Below are 21,403 nucleotides of genomic sequence, written 5' to 3' on the forward strand. Positions count from 1 at the left end.
TACAGAAGAGACTTTTGTGAGTTTGTTGTGGAATGGCGTGAAAGCCGTGGCTGCGCCGTGTTTGTCCTGCCTATGTTCTTGGGAAGATACCCCTGAGAATAGTGAGGATGATAGTCTTGCGAGATGGGAAGAGCGAAATGGACTTTGTTATACCCCAATTAACAAACAGCCAGATGCTGCCTTCAATGACAGAAAAGACAATGCTTACCAAGATGGCGGTTCCCGCTTCCCCGGGACGCCGCGTGGGCATGCTGCAGAAAGTCTTGCAACTTTGCAGTCTGCTAAATGTTGGCCAGGATTGGCGCCAACCAGAAAACTCCACCCCGCTGAGGAGTTTGGCGCGAAAGCTGGAGCCGCGCCCTCATGGACTATGACTCACTCTGCACCTGTGCTGGGTCAGCCTACAAGTCTACGAGACATCCCCCTAGTTTCAACCAGGGGGAGTGGTTTGCGGTTTCACCGGATGTCGACAGAGAAAATGGGAGGAAGGGTTGCTACATCAGCCCATGCCTTTCAGTTGCGAAGAGCCATTGACCAGTATAGACCTCTGAGACGAGTGCCCCCGCTGGTAAAGATGGCTGAAACTGCTGACAAAGTGGACCAAGGTCCTGCGATTTCCACTCACCCTTATTCAGCTCCAGGAGGCTTCCTGATAATCCGTGTGGAGGGTGTGGAGACTGTGGCGTGTCTTTGCCTGCAGTGCAGACTGCCGGGCGGAGCCGTGGGCAGCGAGGCCCGATGCCCCCACTGCGGACTGCAGTATATGTGGCCAATGACCACATTCGTACCGGTGCAAACTGTGGGAATGGCCGGGAATGTCCCGATTCCAAGAGAAGAATAGCCGGGAGCTCTCTGGAACAAGAGTGCCAGTCCCGCAGAGTCGGAGCCATCATTGGTGCTTCCGATAGAGAAACTCAGCCATCGGAGAGGTGATCACCGAGGAGCCCATCGCCGGTCTCCTACTGGGATGCCTCGGCCGAACTGCAAACTGGAATCCTCGGACGAGGAGTGTGCAAGGCTGGCGAGTAAGACAGTCATCAGACGAGACTGTCATACCATTGGTACGCCATGGAGGGATGAAATTCCTCGTGGTATGGAGACGCGGAGTCGAGTGTCTCCTGTACCGCGACCACCCGATCGCCGGAGTCCCACTGCCGTGGTGACTAGTGGATTGGAGGCGGGTCGATCAACCCCGACCCTGCGAGGTACTAAGACAGCGTGCCTGTTGCAGAACCGAGGGGAGGAAGAGCCGGAGGAGCGAGTCCAGAGCCAGACTGGATCGCGCAGCAGACGGGCGTTGCCGGATGTCCTGGTGGAGGAAGAGATCTCGATTGGGGATCCATCCCAAGATGGCGTCGCAGCACGTGCGTGTGCGGAGGTGGTTCAGGCGGACCAGGGAGGCCACGAGTGGGAGATGGTGCCGCCTCTGAGGTCAAGCAGCGGGAAACGACCCCCTACTACCAGGGGGAACGGACGTTTAAACTGCAACCCCAGAAGCTCAGCTGTTGAAGATAAAGATGGACTTTGTGGCGACGTTAAGACAGGTATCACTGGAGAGCAGGTCGAAACCCTGTCAGTACCTACTGTTCGGTCCCGTCCCCAAACCCCGTCCACACCCAAGGTTACCCCAGGGCCCTAGTTAAAGCCCCTGTACCCGTCACTATTTTATTTGGGTCCAGTTCTAGCTTAGGGTTGTCCGGGGAGTCACGGGGTCCTTCCGATGATCGGACTGGAAGCCTGGACTTGGGTACGTCAGATGATGGGTCGGAGGGAGGAGGGAGTATGTCCCGGCAAGTGTCGGTATCCAGCGATTGCCCTAGTGGGCTTAGTATTACCGTACGAAATACCTCTCAGTATAAAAGGGTTAATGAGAGATCTGAAGGTACATCTGGGGTGTCTTCTGGTGGGCCTGATGAGGAGTCCATAGAAGAGAGTACCGATCCTAGCTCCGAGGAACGGAAGGAAACTAGGTGGTGGGCCCCGTTGTACGAGGGCTATGTATCATGGTTCGACCGTACTCGCTTTATTTTAGAGAGGGAAGGGGTGGTTGATCACTGGTGGGCTGCCGGTGACTTTGACGATGAGTCATACCTTAGGGCCCTAAGGGTAAGGTGGGATCGGATCCAGGCAGGCCTTATTATTCCTAAAGGGTCCGCAGGGTTGGATGATCCGGTAGAAACGGATGAGCCCCTGTCATGGGTGTTGCCCGGGGCGGCTGGGCAAGGTGGCTTGACCAGGTCGTGTCGAGCTGAACGGGCTATTGCGGCGAAGTATAGGAAGTCCCATGGGCTTGATTACCCTTATGTCCCTGAACCTCTAATGCGAGAGATCGAGGAGAATAGGGAGAGATGGCTCAAAACTGATATACAGTATTATATCGTGGAGAGAGGGGGAGCCATAAAAGGGATACAGGCCGAGCAGAGGGTAGCTCAATTGATGAGGGTATGGAAGATAGGGCGCAGTGTATATATGCACAAGGTGGTATACTGCAATGAGCGAGGAGTACCCAGAGAATACAGCGTGACTGTACATGATGCCGCGGGGCGAGAGGTGAAGAAGCCCGATCCTCGGCACTATTATTGAGTATCCAATAGAGTGGTCTGTTGTTTTCTTTAGCGCTCTCTGCTGGTCAGTGAGTGTACTAAGCCTACATTATTATGTTCATGTGATGATGTTTGCTATGTTATTTGTGTGTTCTTTTGCAGTGTTTCCTGGCGCAAGGAACACCAAATTTAGGTCCCAGCCGGGACGGTGGGTATCAACCAGGGGGAGTATGTAGCCATGCATAATAATGACTGCATACATCTTCCCTGTTGGCAGTAAGTCCTGGTAAATACAGGCCTGCTCACAGTAGTTATGGAGGTTTTCCCTCACACCCTAGTGTGGTGCCCTGTGTAAGGATGGGAGTGGCTGTATGCTCTGAGTCCCTGGATAGTGACCTCAGAGATGCGCCTGCCCCCTGGAGTATAAAGGGCACAACACTGACAGTTAGTGTTGTTGTTGGTTGAGAAATAGTAACCAGAAGGTACAAGGTTGGAGAATCACTTTTGTGACCCTAGTGCAGTAACTAGCGGTAGCAAAGTGATCGACTAAGTTTTGTCTACGCCATACTGTGTCCAGGGACCTGGCACAGCGGTGATCTCCCTAGGAGAGAGGGAATTCCACTTCAATACGGGAGGGCGTACCTGGCAAAGGGACAGCACGGAGAGATGTGCGGCTAGAGCCGGCAGCTGCATGGGGCAGTCTGCTACATCCCTGTATTCAATAAAGATGTCCTTGAGAAAAAGAACCCCACTGTGTGAGTGTGAGATTACTCAACAGTGGATGGCACCAAGAAGGAGTTCCTCACCAGGACCATCTCCCTGCGGAAGCACAGATCCTGATGAGGTGGAGGCGCTGCACATGATGTAAGTTGGACTCGTAACCACTACCTCAGCTACCTGTCCTGATGACATCCCCTAATAACACCAAGCGGGAGACTCAAGAGTCCTGTTGCTTGCAGGTGCACCACCACACACGCCTTGTAATGGGAGACTGGTTAGACTACACGGGCCAATATGAGATTGGGTGGGTCAGGCCAGAGGGAGCACCCGTTACAGAATCATAAGGTATACTTAGTTTTTCACATATGGCTTCTCTATTTTGGCTTTATTTTTGTTAAACAAATCATGACACTGTGTAATGTCGTGTTGTTCATCTGAGGTTGTATATACCTAATTTTTAGACCTGCTAAGGAACAGATGATTGTTATAATGTCCTGATATGTAAAACCATAGAATTCAAAGAGGGTATACTTTCTTTTTCACACAACTGTGTGTGTGTGTGTGTGCATGTGTGTGTGTGTGTGTGTGTGTATATATATATAAATATACAGCTAAACCCTGTTACAGTGCGACACATTATAATGCGAATCCGCTTATAACACGGTTTTCACGTGGCTCCCGTTTTTTTTGTTTGTTTTTTTCTTTAAATGTAAAAAAAATGTTTTTTACATTTTTTTTTGCACACTGCCCACTGCACACTACTACACTGCACACTGCACACACTCCCTGCACACACTCCCTGCACACACTCCCTGCACACACTCACTGCACACACTCACTGCACACACTCACTGCACACACTCACTGCACACACTCACTGCACACACTCTCACTGCACACACTCTCACTACACACACTGCTCACTGCACACACTCCCAGCACTTACTGCACACTGCTCACAGCACACACTCTCACTGCACACTGCGCACACTCTCACTGCGCACACTCTCACAGCACACTCTCACAGCACACTCTCACAGCACACTCACTGCACACACTCACTGCACACACTCACTGCACACACTCACTGCACACACTCTCACTGCACACACTCTCACTACACACACTGCTCACTGCACACACTCCCAGCACTTACTGCACACTGCTCACAGCACACACTCTCACTGCACACTGCGCACACTCTCACTGCGCACACTCTCACTGCGCACACTCTCACAGCACACTCTCACAGCACACTCTCACAGCACACTGTTTTGGGCCTGCCGCTGGGCTCAGGGAGAGCCCCCTCTCCCTGCCTGTATCTCTGTTGCTGTGGGGGAGGATTGAAGGGAGCTGATCCCTGGCCGAGGAACTCCGAAACAACTGACATCCCAGCAAAGGCTGCGTGAGCTCTCCTCCCCCTCGCAGCTTCTCTGCACAGATCAACTGTTGCAGATGCTGGGTAAGTGCTGCTGTGGGGGGGGGGGGGGGTTGTGTGTGTGTGGGGGGGGGGGGTGCTGTGGTTTGGGAAGGGAGGGGTGCTGCTGTGGTTTGGTGCGACGCTGATCCCTGGCCAGGAACTCAGAAACAGCTTACATCCCGTTAGCTCTCCTCCCCCTCGCAGCTTCTCTGCACAGATCAACTGCTTACATCCCGTTAGCTCTCCTCCCCCTCGCAGCTTCTCTGCACAGATCAACTGCTGCAGATGCTGGGTAAGGGTAAGTGCTGCTGGGAGTGGGGGGGGGGAAGGTGGGGGGAAGGGGGCCTGCCATTTCGACGCTGGGCTCTGGGAGTTATCTCAGCTCTCCCCCTTCGGCAGCGCGGAGTCCCAGATCACGGCGGCCATTATTTTTTTTTATTTTTTTTTTGCGGCGGCCATTTTGTTTTTTTCGCGACCCCGTTACTAACGCGGTGGTCTCGGGGGGACCCCGAGGACCACGCTATAACGGGGTTTAGCTGTACATATATATATATATATATATATATATATATATATATATATATATATATATATATATATATATATATATATATATATACAGCTCAACCCGCTTATAATGCTTTGCTTGGGGTCCAAAGAATCACATCACGTTAAAAGCGGAACACGTTAGAAATAATGTCAATTGTATGCATTGTACAATAAAGTATTTAAGCTACTGTACCAATAATCGTGTTGTAAAGTACCGGTATTCATAAATACGAAAATTGGGAGCCACGCTTACATCGCGTTATAAGCGGATTCGCATTGTAACAGATAGCGTCATAATGGGGTTCAGGTGTGTGTGTCCGGACATTCCTCTTAACAAACCCTGGAAGTTTGCCCAAAACAAATTGGGAGCCACGTTCACACTGCGTTATAAGCGGATTCGCGTATATAGCGGATCGTGCTATAACGGGGTTGAGCTGTAGTTATTTTGCCCATTACTGTACTGTATGTGTTTGGGGGGGGGGGGGGGCTGTATTGATTTAAATGTAGGCCATGTTTTTGTTTTTTTTAAATACAGGATTGGTACCGTAGGCTAGCGGGGACCCACGGGGAACACCCGAGGACCCCCCGACACCCACAAGGACTACCTGTGGACCCCTAGATGCCCACGGGTACCACCTTAGGACCCACGGGGAAGAACTGGGGGCCCCACTGCTGTGGGGGCCCAGACACCTGTGGGAACCACCCAAGGACCCCCCATACAAGCGTGGGAACCACCCGAGGGCCCCCAGATACCTGTGGGGATGACTCAGACATTTTACAGTATGTGGGGGCACAGGGGGTGGGTTGTGTATTGGTGTTTATTAGATATTGTAATGGTTTATTTGGAGCCTAGGAGGTGGGTAGTGGGGCTGTTTGTATTTGTATTTATTGTGGCTAGCGGCGGTGGGTGAAGGAGGTAGTAGCCCCAAGGATGGGTGTTTAGTCCTACCGGGTGGGTAACGGGAGGGGTTAATCCATTCATTACCCGCTAGCAGTATTAACCGCTAAGGTAATGAAGGGGTTAAGTCCACCCGCAACCCCCTCGCAAGGCCTAAACACCCACCAAGGGCCAAATGCCACCTTCACCTACCGCCGCTAGCCACAATAAGCCTGGCACTGGTGTTTAACCCCGTCATTGCTATAGCAGTTAGCTGCTAAGGTAATGAAGCTGCTTTAATGTAATTTTTTAATAGTGTGCAGGAGCAGGGGGTCTCCTGAGCTGAACCGCTTTGATTTCAGCCTCGGGGACCCCCTGCTTCCCGAGATACAGGCCCTGGTAATTTAGTCACCCGGTTATGTCACTCTGAAATCAAAGCAGTTCAGCCCAGGAGAGTAGAACCGCATTGATTTGAGGTCCAAGGATACAGGCTTCGTTTTGGGGTGCCGGTATCTCCTATGCATTTAAATGTCCCGCGTCACATGACCATGGGAATCCAAAGCATAGGAGATTCCGGCACTCCATAAAAAAGCAGGGGGTCCTCGAACCTGAAACCAACGCGGTTCTGCTCCTGAGAACCCCTGCTCATCTGCACTATTATTAAAATTTAAATGGAAAAAAATTTCCCGGCAAGATTTGGAGGGCTGATCCTATTGCCGCCGGCTACTCGCCATTTTTGCAAATGGCATTCGGGCCTTTCTGCATAACGTGATAGCCACACTGCCAAAAATGGCGATTTAAAAATCCTGCCGATTTTTTTTTCTCGTGCTTAGTGCATAAGCCCCATAATGTTCAAAATATTACAGAAGAAATAAGCTTTACCTCTCAAGGTGAGTGTTCTCCCCTTTTTGTCTGTTAGCAACAGCCCAACCTCCAGGATCTCTTCCTCACACACTCTCCCTCTCCTCTCTCTCTCTCTCCCCCCCCCCCCCCCGCTATCACTCAATTACTCCATCTCACTCAATCCCGCTCCCTCCTCACACTCATTTCCCCTCCTCCCCCAGCCACACACTCTATTCCCCCCAAACACCCATATAATTCCCCCTCCCACGCTGCCCACACAACCCCCCCCCCCCAATACACACACAATACACCCTCCCAATACAAGACTACCCCACTAAATACAGACACCACTACAATTTGACAACAAACCCGTTAATAAACGCAACAGAAATAGCGCAGACTGTCCCGTACCACGTTGGGAACCCCCAGTGTTGCTGTGGCTTGTGTCACCCTCTGCTGACGGACCACGGACACAGCTGATATCACAGTGCTAGAGTCCTAAAAATAAAGGTGCAGGAACTCTCGGCTGACGTAAGATATTGTGGAGGCAACTTGGAAAAGGCACAGCGGTAATGACAGCTGTAAGATTGCCAGTTCAGTTACATTATTATATTATATTGATTTTGAATCTGGAATATGAGAACAAATGCCACATACTGTATATGAATTATTCTGATTTGCAACAATTCTTCTTTAATACAGACTACGTTGAATACTCAAATTTACTCTGACAGGCAACGAGTCAGAGTACACACCCCCACTCCCCGGATTTATTCACACTACACCCCCCCTTCCCCCTGGTACAATTACCACTTACCACTGGGTGCCACCGCCGGACCCCGGCTCTCCCCATCTCCTGTCGTCTCCTTCAAGTACAGACACCACTACACCCACAGGTAAAAACACATGCCCCCTAGGTACAAACAAACAGTCCTCCCAGATAAAAACAAATAGCCCCTACCCCAAGTAAAAACCACCAGCCCTCCCCCCCGTTACAATCAGCCCCCCCCCCGTTAAAAACTATCAACACCCACCAGGTACAAATACCCCCCTCCCCACTCCCTCAGATTCAACCCCTTCCCCCTCCCGCCCCCCCCCCCCCCCCCACACACACACACACACAATTACCAACCTCTGGTTTCTGCCACCAGGTCCCAGCTCTTCCCAGGTGCTGCAGCCTCTGCAAGATACAGACACCACTATCACCCCCAGATATAATAACCATTTACCTATGGTTGCCGTAGCCAGGCCCTGGCTGTCCCCAGCTGCTGCTGCCTCCCCCAGATGCATACATTACTACACTCCTGCCCCCCAGATACAATTACCGCTAAATCTACACAGATACAATGACCCACTCAAATATAATTACCACCACCCCCAAATACAATTACCACCAACCCCAGAAAAACTATTCCCTCCCCCCCCCCCACCTGTCGGAGGCCCCTGCCTTTCCCGTGCTATGCTGTTGGAAAGTGGCCAGTAGGTCAGAAAGTGTGAAAGACGGGGCGATGTCAGGCCAAGGTAGAATTCTGGTAGTTGCTGCACAGGGTGTGCTAGAACACAATGGTCCAGGGCCTGTAGATGGAGTGACCTCTAGGAGTTAGGATGTGAGCACACTAGTACATGGAGTTGTCAGACATAAAGTCCTCCACTGATTCAAAACGTAAAGGGCTGCATGTGTCTGTCTCTGAAGTGGTTCTGTCCCCAGCGTGGCAGTTGCCAGTGGGATGAAAGAAAGGAACACTGCCCTGAAGGTACAGCTCCCTGATGCAAAGTATTTGTTTTACAGCATGTTTGGGGAGTAATTTTAAGGAATTGTGCAGGGCCCATTGTGGTTAAAGGTAAACTTACTGTTTTCACTCTATCCTGTAGAGCATGCTGCTGAAATGACACTGTTTGTTAATTGTAGATGGCAGAGCTGCCATCAGGGGGGGGGGCTGCCGGTTTTGGCATCCCGGGCCTGGTGACTCAGGTAGCCCGCCGGGCCCGTGTCAAAAAAAAGTGTCTGAAAAAAATGGCCGTCATTTTGCTCCCCCTGCAGTAGGGGCCCGGACGGCCGGGTCTTAACCTGCGCTCTCCCCGAGTCCCCAGCCACGCACTTCAGCCCCTCCCAGCATCCCCAGCCCCCCCACCATCATCCCCTCGGCACCCCCTGCAGTAGGGGCCCGGGCGGCCGGGCCTTCACCCGTGCTCTCCACTGCCATGCTCCTCAGCCCTCTGCCCCCATCGTCATCCCGTCCCCACCATCATCCCACCCCCACCGTCATCCCACCCCCACCATCATCCCCTCGGCTCCCCCTGCAGATAGGGAACGGGCAGCCGGGCCTTCACCCACGCACTCCCCACCCACCGTCCCCAGGCCCCTACCGGCATCCCCTCGGCTCCCCCATCCAGGCCCTACCGCCCTACATTCTTCCCCACCCCTCAGTCCCAGGCCCTACTAGGATCCTTCCCCCCAGTGCCCTCCCCAGCCAGGCGGCTCTTTAGACCCCTCCACCGGCCACCAGACCCCGCACCCAGCGGTCCCGACGATCCCCAAGGTATGTCTACTTTTTTATATATGTATTGGGGGGAGTGGGGGTCTTTTTATATGTATTGGGGAGTGGGGGTCTTTTATATGTATTGGGGGGCTTGGGGGTCTTTTATATGTATTGGGGGGCTTGGGGGAATTTGTATATGTATTGGGGGGCTTGGGGGTATTTTTATATGTATTGGGAGACCTGAGGGAATTTTTATAATTTTTGGAGATTTGGAGGTATTTTTATATGGGTTGGGGTATTTTTTATTGTATTGGGGAGAGTTGTTTTATTTTATATGCTGTGTGTGTATATGTGTGCGTGTGCGTATGTATGGGGGCGTCATATGTATTTTTTTTATATGTATTGGGTAGGTGGGTTTTTTGTATGCATGGGGAGGTGGGGGAGGTTGTATATATTTGGGGGGGTGGGGATTTTTAGTATGTATTTGGGGGTGAGAAGTTTTTTGTATATATTTTGTTGGGGGAATTGTGTGAGGGGGGGAGAGAATGAGTGAGCGTGGGGTAATTGACGGAGGGAGAGGAGAGGGGATGAGTGAGGAAAAGAGAAGTAAGGATGAGACGCAGGGGAGAGAAATACATGGGATGCGGGAGAGTGAGAGGGGATGAGATGGAAGGGAGAGAAATACATGGGAAGGGGAAAATGGGGGGGGGGGGGGCTCGCAATACCGCCGACACGGGGAGGGGGAGGGGAGCCCTGCTTAAAATATTTGTCCTGGGCCCCACGATTTCTGTTGGCGGCCCGAGTAGATGGTGTGCTACATGAATTTTACAGTATACTATATACTGTATGCAGTGCAGGGGGGACAGGGCAGAGAGTTTAATTACTGCAATAATTTGTCGCTGGGAAGGGAAGCCGTGTGTTAAGGAATACATTTTTAGATAATGTATACAGTTAGCTGTAAAACATTGTGTACTGAAGCTTCTGATGGGTTATTAAATTATTTGATTGCTTGGTGCAAGCAATTATGGACAACTCATTCTTCCCATGTGTAATTATTGTATAGACAGCAGGACTGTATATTGCAACACGCTTTCCCTCTGGACATTTGTATCTTTCAGGAAAACGACATGAGGAGACATGCTGAATCCAAAATCAAAGCCGAACGTGTTACTGACACCCACGAGCTGTGGGAAGAATGCCTCACAGAGCGTGACAATGATGTGGAGGAATAAGGTCCCAGCTTTCATGTGACAACAAACCAGTTATAAACGCAACAGAAGTAGCCCAGACTGTCCCGTACCACGTTGGGAACCCCCAGTGTTGCTGTGGCTCGTGGCACCCACTGCTAACGGACCACGGACACAGCTGACATCACAGTGCTAGAGTCCTAAAAATAAAGGTGCAGGAACTCTCGGCTGACGCAAGATATTGTGGAGGCAACTTGGAAAAGGCGCAGCGGTAAATGACAGCTGTAAGATTGCCAGTTCAGTTACATTATTATATTGTATTGGGTTTGAATCCAGAATATGAATTATTCTGATTTGCAACCATTCTTCTTTAATACAGACTACGCTGAATACTCGATTTTACTCTGACAGGCAAAGAACCTTTTGTAGATCTTATTATAGGTGAAGTATTTTAAGTAAAAGAGGTGTGTTTAGACTTAAAGTTAGAACAGGGGTGCACAAAGCTTTCGTACTGCGCCCCCCCTCCCCCTGCCTGGTCTTCCCCTGCTCTCCCCCTCCTGCATGGCTCCAGCGTCAAATTACACAGCGGGGTCATGTGACGTCACGTTGCCATGGCAATGCCACATGACCCCGGGTTGCCATGACGACGCGTCGCTGGAAGGTAAGTGAGGTCAGGGAGTTTTACAGAGGCCTCAAGCGATTCCCGGCATTTAATTTTAATGTCTTCTGGAGAAGCGCGGGACTTCTTTAACGGCCGTGCCCCCCCCCCCCCAGAAATTCTCACGCCCCCCACTTTGCGCACCCCTGAGTAAGAATACAGCTGTTGGATGTCTAGAGCACAAAACTTTGGAGCTGCCTGCTCCCCCCGGTGCCCGTGCCCCCCTTACCTTTTTGCCAGCATCAAATGTTGCCGCAGGGGTCATGTGACGTGACATCACATGACCCCGCGGCATCATTTGACGCCGCATTGCCATGGTGACGCTGGGATTCTAAAGAAGATGTAGGACGGCAGCAAGGAGGCGGCAGGACACATGTAAGTGCCTTCCCATCAGGCCGATAGGCCCGAGAGTGCGGCAAATGCACATGGGGTGGACATTTTTTAAATCCGTTGCTGGTACTGGGTACACATCAGTGTTACCTGCCGGAGCAGATCTCCTAACCATGTGAGTGCACTGATACATCAATAATATGCACTAGAAGACTACGCTATAAGATCTGACCTAGTCTGTGCTTCTGTTTTTCCGTTTCCAATATAAAAATAAAGTACCGAAATGCAAAAATAATACAAATGAGAGAAAATGAAATAATAAAATAAAAGAGCAATATTAAATTGAAACAATCACTATACTAACGGTGAAGATGAAACAACTGTACAACTATAAAAGTTTAACTTGCATTGTATTGTATTGTATGTCTTTATTTATATAGCGCCATTAATGTACATAGCGCTTCACAGTAGTAATACATGGGGTAATCAAATAAATAACAGATAATATAAATAACAGATCATGGGAATAAGTGCTTTAGACATAAAAGTAACATTAAGGAAGAGGAGTCCCCTGCCCCGAGGAGCTTACAGTCTAATTCTTGCGGAAGAAACTAACTAATACTGCAACTATAACTGTCACACAGCTATAAGAAATACAACTATAAGAGCTATAACGTAACTATCAAACCAATAGACTATAATTTTGCGTATCTCTAGCAGTAAAACAAAGCAGGTTGCTGTGAATCCTCAGTTTTATATTCCAAATCTGTAGGTGATATTTAAATAGCTCCATCCCCATGACCATATTGATCCTCCTCCTGTGCTCTGATCAACTTATCTGCAATTAGGGCTGTCACACTCACTGTGATATCTGAACCTTAACCGATCCACACCTGCATAGTGAGCCAGAGGTAAGTGACTGCCACTCATTTTCTACATTTCTATCAATGTTTGGGTTGTGATCCCAGTAGGTTGGTACTAGGGGGTAGCACTACTCTGTATTTCCCTTTCTACATTCATCAATCCCTCTTCTGCCAGTAAGGTATATATTTATGTTTGTATTATATAGAAACAATAAGAAAAAGCAGCGGCACTGCAATAACTAACGTAATGCGTCCGTGTGCACTAAGTTAAATGGATAATTCATAGAGTAATAGACACTAGGCACTCACAGGTATTCAACAGATTGAAAAAGGTTCTCACAAGAACTGAAACATCAAGGTCCTGAATGCGTGTATATATGTATGTATACAGTATACATATGCATATATACACACACACACCCTGTAAACTCAAACCCACCCTATATTTTATGTCAAAAGGAGTGCTAATGGGTATGTGACTTTATATAAACAAAAGACAGAGAACCCCAATGCATAGGCACTCCACACGAGCACAAGGAGAAGAGCCACAGAGGGTTTGATTATTGTCTTCATTTGCTATTCCCATGAACCTTTCATTGACTGTTGTGGACTCCTGGTGCTTCTTTGCAAGCTGCTTTCTTGCAAGCTGTGTTCAGCCTTTACTGTACCATTGCCCACAGTTTCTTGTGGTACTTGAACTACTACCATTGACTTTGGTGGATTCTTGCTGCCCTGCTATTAGCGGTTTAGCTGTATTTAGCCTACACTGTATGTTTGCTATCTATTTTCAGGGGTGTCTGATTTGACCAGTTATAGGGGAAGGGAGGCTTAGGGAAGTGCCTCTGGGACCTTTTGGACCAGGGGGAATGGGCCAGATGAAGAGGTAGTCCCTCGAAACGTCGCCCCCCTAGCATACTTTCCGTTCTCCGTTTTTTGTGTATATTCCTTGTGTTCCCTCACTTTGTGACATGCCCATTTGTGATACTAGTTTCTGCAAACACATTTGATTTATTTCTGGTTTGTTTTATTATTAAATGTTTATTCTGCATTACAACTGTTTTCATCATTTAGCTATTAGACAGTGAGTGCTGGTACTTACGTAGATTTGTTTTTCCCAATGCATAGGCGTTCTCTGTCTTTTGTTTTATATATATATATAGATATATATATATATATATATATATATCTATAGACCATACGATACCGGTTGCAACACGACATCAAGGGACAGCACGCAGGTAAGTAAATCAAAAATGTTCTATATTTGATATAGAACATTTTTGATTTACTTACCTGCGTGCTGTCCCTTGATGTCGTGTTGCAACCGGTATCGTATGGTCTGTTATTGCTTTATGGGATAAGCACCAAAACTTATTTACTTGCATATGGTGTGCCGGCTGTGCATTGGATTCTATATATATCTATATATATATATCTTGAATAAAATACCATAATGGTCTTATTATCTGCACTAGACAAAATTAATGCAAAACAGGGGGTGTTTATTGACCCATAACGAGAGAGAGAGAGAGAGAGAGAGAGAGAGAGATTTATTTTAGTTCATATATATATATTTTTTAATTTCAATATTTTTTATTTATATATATTTATATTGTGTGCGTGATTAAAAAGAAAGGGTGGTCAGCACGCACAATTACTAATACTCTAAGCAATAAGTGCTTAAATACAAAAAATAATTAATAAATACATTCTAATATTAAAGGTGATAACAGATCAAATGCATACAGGCAGGGCAAAGTCCAAAAAAAATTGCCCTGTAAAGAGAGTAGTAATTACTGTGATAAACAATGATAAATCACTAATATCGATATATAAAAAGTATAAATACAATTTTAAAATGTGGTGCACAAATATTAAACAACTAGAACATGCATGAACAGGAAAAAATAATGTGTAAATCAAAAAGAGCAAAGTGAGGAAATGTTCCTTAAAAATAGGAAGAGTCTGTAGGAATAAAAAAAAAACGTGTGTTCTGGAGTCAAGGGCTGCTTCTCTACAGAATGAACCACATCCATAAGTATGAGACGTGCACGCTCCAAGGTAAAAATAATAACAGGAAACTGCTCATGTATTCCATAAAATGCAAATGCTCACTGACCAAACAGAATAAAAAAACTCTCATAGTTATTGCAAGTAATAGTCACAGGTGCCAGGTATTAAGATGTTAACCATGGTGTCCAATTATCAAGCAAATCCTTGGAGGTCTTCAGCAACTTAGGGAACAATATGCAAAGCAGATCAAATGACCCTTTAGTAAATAGTCCCCACATGGAAAGTCCTCATGTATATAACAGCTGATGGTAGTGCTGCTGCTGCTAAGGATTCAAACAGTGGCATAGTTAGTAATACACCACTACAGTAGCAATGGGATCCAATGATCCAAGCTATAGTTGGTGCTCCATTCACAAAAAGGCAGTCCAATGAATTAGCTGAAACTCCTCGCTCAGAGGATATCAGGCAGTTCGCCAGCTGATAATTCCCTGTAGGGAGTGGTACTATCAAGTGCTGGCAGGCAGAATAGTAAATTAAAAACCTCCTACCCATACCTTTTGGCCAGCTCACCAGCTGATGTATAATCACTGTCAGGGTCTTCGCAGGCCAGTCGTTGGTGGTGATACTGTGGCACTTCTGCCTGTGAAACAAAGGGGTCCGCCTTAAACGTCCTGGCTGAATAAAGAGCTGATAGATGTTCCTGTAGCTCTTAGGCCTGGGACTTAGTGAGTTTAAGTGTCGCTGAGGCAGGCTGAGCCACGCTGAGCAGATGCACAAAGCCCCTGCATCTGTCATCAGTGCGGCTATAGTTTCCCCCTCTGCATGCGCGCTGATGCGTGCGGAGGCTGAGAAACTTTGCCGAGACAGGCAGGTTTGAAATTTGCCGCTCGGGGAAGCGGAGGAGCGGTCACGTGACCGCTCCCATCCAATGGGAGCGGGGGACTAGCCCCGCCTCCTGGCACGCCTCCGCTCCGCCTCTGCCCCGCCCCCTGAGCGCGCTCACTGCCTCGCCTGCAAGGACAGGAAAAAGCTCAATTTTCAGCAGGCGAGGCAGAGCAGGAGCGCGCCTCAGGGAGCATCAAGTCCACTATGTCCCAGGCCTTAGACTCTCCTTACAATGAAACAGTGACTCTCTCTGTGTCTCCGTCAGTAACGTGATGACATCAACTGGTAACTCCAACAGGATTATCCCTACGCGTTTCACCACCGCTGTGGTGACTTCATCAGGGTGATATCCAAGGGTACTGAGTATCTAATATACCCACCCAATTAATTAACAATATCAGATTAACCCAATCAAACAATTAATCAAAGTTGAAAATATAAACTACACAAAGCAAGTATCAATATTGCCCATAGACACAATATATATACATATATATATATACAACAAAAAGCAGCAGTCAGCACTCCAAGCAACAAATGTAAAGTCAAGGTGCATGCTCCATAGAAATCAATATAGAAACCCTGTCTTCCCATGAGAGAAGGCACAAAAGCAGCAACACTCAGATAAAGCAAAAAGACATATATTCGCAGTTACAAAACAGCACACTATAAACCCAACGTTTCGGTCCTAGGCAGGACCTTCCTCAGGGGGGTGCTACCAGACAATGACACCCAGAGAACATATATACCCCATAGTTCACCACGTGAGGACAATTAGAGGCAGCTAATTGTACAATCCTGGAGCTCCACAAGTGCAATCAGTGTATGAGGTAGTACGGTGGCCATCTTGGAAATCAGGAGACAGAGCAATGTATGCTATCTCACATGGGCAGATGAGTACAGGCTCCCCCGGTGGACAAAAAAATCCTAGCGTCCAATGTTGCTAGGAAACGCATGTGTGGCGTCATAAAGTCCTGGGAAGTCAGCTCAAAGTAAAGTTGCGCATGTGCAAGGCTCTGTGACAGCACCAGAACGTCACGCCGATCTGGTACCCCATTCAGTGTCAATTGCATCAGTGTGGCAGCTCCCTAAAGAGAATGACAGTGAAGGAACAAGTGAATCAACACATAAGGGGAATAAAAACAATTTCCAGAGCTGAGGGTGACTGTTTAGATGGCAAGGGGAGGGAGGGCAAGGGGAGGGAGGGCAAGGGGAGGGAGGGATAACAAGGGAAAGGAGGAGGTAGAGCAAAAACATGCATATAAATTAGGCAATTGTAAATGGCATACTGGTTAAAAATTAATATTCAGTACTGCACCTTTGGGGAACAATATTGCAAAGTCCCGGCAATGGAAACCTAATTATGAGCATCTATGCATAACTGAAGAGAAAAGGACACAGAACAAAAATTCAAACGGTGCAATCACAAAAAAACACCCTAATTTGAAATCTTCATTTAGTCCTCGCAGAGCCATTGTGTTCAGTTCAAAAATCATGCGAATTTCAAGTTGTAACAGCAATTTGCCCCTGTCACCTCCACGGGGGCCAGCATGTGCTTGCATGATGGGCATGCATCGTAGCGTTGCCAAGCTATGCTTGTGATCTTTAAAATGTCTCCCTACCGGTTGCAGTTTGAGATCCTCATTATTCGTACTGTCAAGTAATGCCTTCCTGATGGAGGAGCGGTGCAAGCTCATACGCTCCTTCAACATACGTGTGGTTTTACCAATATAATACAGGTCACATGGACACCGGATGATGTATACAACGAATTTACTCTCACAGTTCATGTAATCCTTTATTTTAATGGCTTTTCCACTGTGAGGAAGGTCCTGCCTAGGACCGAAACGTTGGGTTTATAGTGTGCTGTTTTGTAACTGCTAATATATGTCTTTTTGCTTTATCTGAGTGTTGCTGCTTTTGTGCCTTCTCTCATGGGAAGACAGGGTTTCTATATATATATATATATATATATATATATATATATATATATATATATATATATATATATATATAATCAAAAAATAAATAGATGATACCGTTCTGTGGCTAACGAAATGCTTTTATTTGTGCGAGCTTTCGAGATACACTGATCTCTTCTTCCGGCGATGTTACAATGAATCATACATATCTGATACCTCTACACATATATATATATATATATATATATATATGATCCCTTTGAAAAAGTTGGCCGTGACTGACGAAACGCGTCAGGGAGCGTCATTACGTCAGACGCACTGACATTGAAGTCAACACCAAGCGCTGGAGCGGACCTATCCATGCGCAAGTGCTATAGAGATTTTACACTACACGGAACTGATTTCTTGGACTCTCTAACAGCACACCAGCCCTGGAAACCTGCGGGGACGTTGATCCTTCACCAACGGAGCCTGGGACTGTCCCAAAGAGCTTGCAGTTTGAACCGGATGGTGGTGATTATTATCACATATGCTTGATTTTATTGTACTTTTGTAAGTGCATTTTTTACCCCCCCTCCCCCTTCCCCTCATTAAATATACAATTTTACGCTATGGGCATGTGCTCTCTCCTCTTTTTTTCCTTATATACAGCTAAACCCCGTTATAACGCGGGTCTCGGGGTCCACCCCGAGACCACCGCGTTACTAACGGGGTCGCGAGAAAAAAAAATGGCCGCCGCGCTTTAGCGCATATTCATCCCGCGGGACAGGAGATGGGAGCGGGCATGTCCCTCCGCTCCCCGCTTCCCCCTGTCACCGCGGGACAGGCCGCGGGGCAGGAGATGGGAGCGGGGATGTCTCTCCTGTCCCCGCTTCCCCCTGTCACCTCGGGACAGGCCGCGGGGCAGGAGATGGGAGCGGGGATGTCCCTCCTGTCCCCGCTTCCCCCTGTCACCTCGGGACAGGCCGCGGGGCAGGAGATGGGAGCGGGGATGTCTCTCCTGTCCCCGCTTCCCCCTGTCACCTCGGGACAGGCCGCGGGGCAGGAGATGGGAGCGGGGATGTCCCTCCTGTCCCCGCTTCCCCCTGTCACCTCGGGACAGGCCGCGGGGCAGGAGATGGGAGCGGGGATGTCTCTCCTGTCCCCGCTTCCCCCTGTCACCTCGGGACAGGCCGCGGGGCAGGAGATGGGAGTGGGGATGTCCCCTCAGGTCGCCGCTTACCTCAGAACCATGCTGCCTGCATGGAGGTTGTAGCGGGGGGTTTCTTCTCCCCACCGCTGTCCCCGGTGCTCCCGCTGCCTGCGCGGGAGGAGGGGGGGGAGCGGGTGGTGGTGCTGGTCGCGGCCCGTCTGTGTAGAGTGAGAGAGTGTGTGTGTATGTATATATGGGAGAGAAAGTGTGTGTGTGTATATGGGTGTGTGAGTGTGGGTAAGTGTCTGAGTGTGTGTGTAAGTGTGTGTGAGTGTGTGTGAGTGTCTGTGAGTGTGTAAGTGTGTGTGAGTGTGTGTGAGTGTGTGTGAGTGTCTGTGAGTGTCTGTGAGTGTCTGTGAGTGTCTGTGAGTGTCTGTGAGTGTCTGTGAGTGTCTGTGAGTGTCTGTGAGTGTGTAAGTGTGTGTGAGTGTGTGTGAGTGTGTGTCTGTGAGTGTCTAAGTGTGTGTAAGTGTGTGTGAGTGTGTGTGAGTGTCTAAGTGTGTGTAAGTGTGTGTGTGTGTGTGTGAGTGTGTGTGAGTGTCTGTAAGTGTGCGTAAGTGTGCGTGAGTGTGCGTAAGTGTGTGTGAGTGTGCGTGAGTGTGGTCAGTGTGTGTGCAGTGTGTCAGTGTGAGCAATGAGCAGTGTGTGTGCAGTGTGCAGTGTGTGTGCAGTGTGGCAGTGAGCAATGAGCAGTGTGTGTGTGCAGTGTGTCAGTGTGAGCAATGAGCAGTGTGTGTGCAGTGTGCAGTGTGTGTGCAGTGTGGCAGTGTGAGCAATGAGCAGTGTGTGTGCAGTGAGTGTGTGCAGTGTGCAGTGTGTGTGCAGTGTGGCAGTGAGCAATGAGCAGTGTGTGTGCAGTGAGTGTGTGCAGTGTGTCAGTGTGAGCAATGAGCAGTGTGTGTGCAGTGTGCAGTGTGTGTGCAGTGTGGCAGTGTGAGCAATGAGCAGTGTGTGTGCAGTGAGTGTGTGCAGTGTGCAAAAAAAAAAATGTAAAAAAATTTTTTTTAAAAAAATTTTTTTTTTTTTTTTTTTTTTTTAAAAAAAAAACGGGAGCCACGGGAAAACCGCGTTATAACCGAATCGCGGTATAACGAGGCGCGTTATAACGGGGTTTAGCTGTATATATATATATATATATATAATTTCACTGATTAATAAACCTTCAAAGGAGAAACTCAATCAAGCACCTTCCTGGGTTTGTGCCCATTTCCCTCACCTGAGCCCTACTTAATGGACTGCAGTTTAAAAGGCAGCACAGACACCTCCCTGTACTACTGCTGCTGCTGATCTGGGAGCACACACACTGACAGCCCTGTGAGAGACTGCAGAGAGAACTGCGGTCTGCCTGCAGGTACAGGGTCCTGAGTGGGGAAAGATGTTAGTTCTCCCACTGTTAGTAAGTGACTAAGATGTATTGGTCAGAACTCCAAAGTGGAGTTAGGTCCTTTGTCTGTTTTGCATGCTGATTTGACACTGTAAATAAACCCTATTCAACTAACTCTAATGTTTCCTGCCTTTAATACATGACAAAAGACCCTGCAGCATGACTGAGACATCACAGTATGTAGATAAGAAACCATACAGAGAAGTAATTGGTTACATACAAAAATAAAAGGAAACATAATAACACCAGCAGATAGCGCAAAACTGCAACAATTACACAATAAAGAACTAAATGTCAATGATACTGGTGCATATGTTATTCCTCCAATCCAGGAACTATTTGCATTTCCAAGAACACACCCAATGCAAGTACCATTACAACATTTGTATAAGCTGTAGATATAAAACGAAGGAGACAACGTGTATAGATTAATCTATTGTACTGTACTAGTGTCAATAGTCTAATTGAGACCATTAGGGAAAAGACTATTACATTTAATCCAGTTTGATTCTTGTTGGCAAAGAGTGCTGAACCTATCACCCCCTAGGACAGATGGGGGTATATGCTCAACTCCCATTATTTTCATACCCTCTGGATTTTTATTCTGACAAATGGCAAAATGCTTGGGTAAATTATGGGACATAACTCAATTTTTAATGTTACGCCTGTGCTCTTAAAGTCTAGTGCATAGGGGACGAGCAGTCCTCCCAATATACTGATGTCCACATTTGCAGGGTATCATGTAAACTACAAATATGGTCAAACATATGGTGAATGAAACCTTTGACCCTAAACAAATCTCCATTCGAAAAGGATTTAAAGTCCTTCTCCAAGAAATTGCAGGTGATGCATCTAGTTCTATTACACCTGAAGTTTCCTGTAGGTTTCACTTGGAATAATTAAACAGGATCCTGTATTTTCTTCAACCTAGTAGGAGACAAAATGTTCTTGACACTGTTGGCTTTCCTATATATAACAGTGACTGCACCCACAATATGTTTACCTAAAATGTTCTTGATCTTTTTAGCTGACTAATTGAATCTTAAAGTTGGAGGACATAAGATTTCACGAGCAACAAAGGAAAGGGCAGTTCAAATATGGAATTAATTACCCATGGAGACTGTGATGGCAAATACAATAGATATGTTTGTTTGTTTTTTGTTTTTTTTAAAGGTTGGACATCTTTTTAGAAAGGAAAGGTATACAGGGATATACCAAATAAGAAAACATGGGAAGGATGTTGATCCAGGGAGTAATCTGATTGCCAATTCTTGGAGTCAGGAAGGAATTTATTTTTCCCCTTGTGAGACATCATTGGATGATATGTCACTAGGGTTTTTTGTTAGCCTTCCTCTGGATCAATGTACTTTAAGTAAGGATAGAGGATAAAGTATCTGTTTTCTAAATTTAGCATAAGTTGAACTTGATGGACGTATGTCTTTTTTCAACCGCATCTACAATATCAGAAGAACAATTCCGCCTTAGGCGATTGAATTGGTCATGACAGGTTGAGAAGGCTTTTTACATTTTGTCCACC

At 47.6% G+C, this 21,403-nt stretch overlaps 1 protein-coding gene and 1 long non-coding RNA gene across 3 annotated transcripts in view; one reads left to right on the forward strand and one right to left on the reverse strand.

Moving 5' to 3' along the window:
* LOC142463914 (uncharacterized) overlaps positions 1 to 21,403 on the reverse strand; it is a 69,636-nt gene that overhangs the window by 16,789 nt on the left and 31,444 nt on the right. Inside the window, exon 2 of one of the 2 annotated variants that reach the window (XR_012787538.1) lies at positions 8,085 to 8,132. The exons of the other annotated variant lie outside the window; for it this stretch is intronic. This is a non-coding gene — a long non-coding RNA (uncharacterized LOC142463914). The remainder of the gene's footprint in view (positions 1 to 8,084; positions 8,133 to 21,403) is intronic. 2 annotated transcript variants of the gene reach the window in all.
* The window catches only part of LOC142463913 (3-galactosyl-N-acetylglucosaminide 4-alpha-L-fucosyltransferase FUT3-like), a 37,264-nt gene continuing 28,283 nt past the window's right edge, over positions 12,423 to 21,403 (forward strand). The window contains exon 1 of the mRNA XM_075566766.1: positions 12,423 to 12,518. The gene's annotated coding sequence lies outside the window, so the exon portion shown is untranslated. The remainder of the gene's footprint in view (positions 12,519 to 21,403) is intronic.

Source organism: Ascaphus truei, chromosome 12, assembly GCF_040206685.1.
Source record: "Ascaphus truei isolate aAscTru1 chromosome 12, aAscTru1.hap1, whole genome shotgun sequence".
Taxonomy (NCBI): domain Eukaryota; kingdom Metazoa; phylum Chordata; class Amphibia; order Anura; family Ascaphidae; genus Ascaphus; species Ascaphus truei.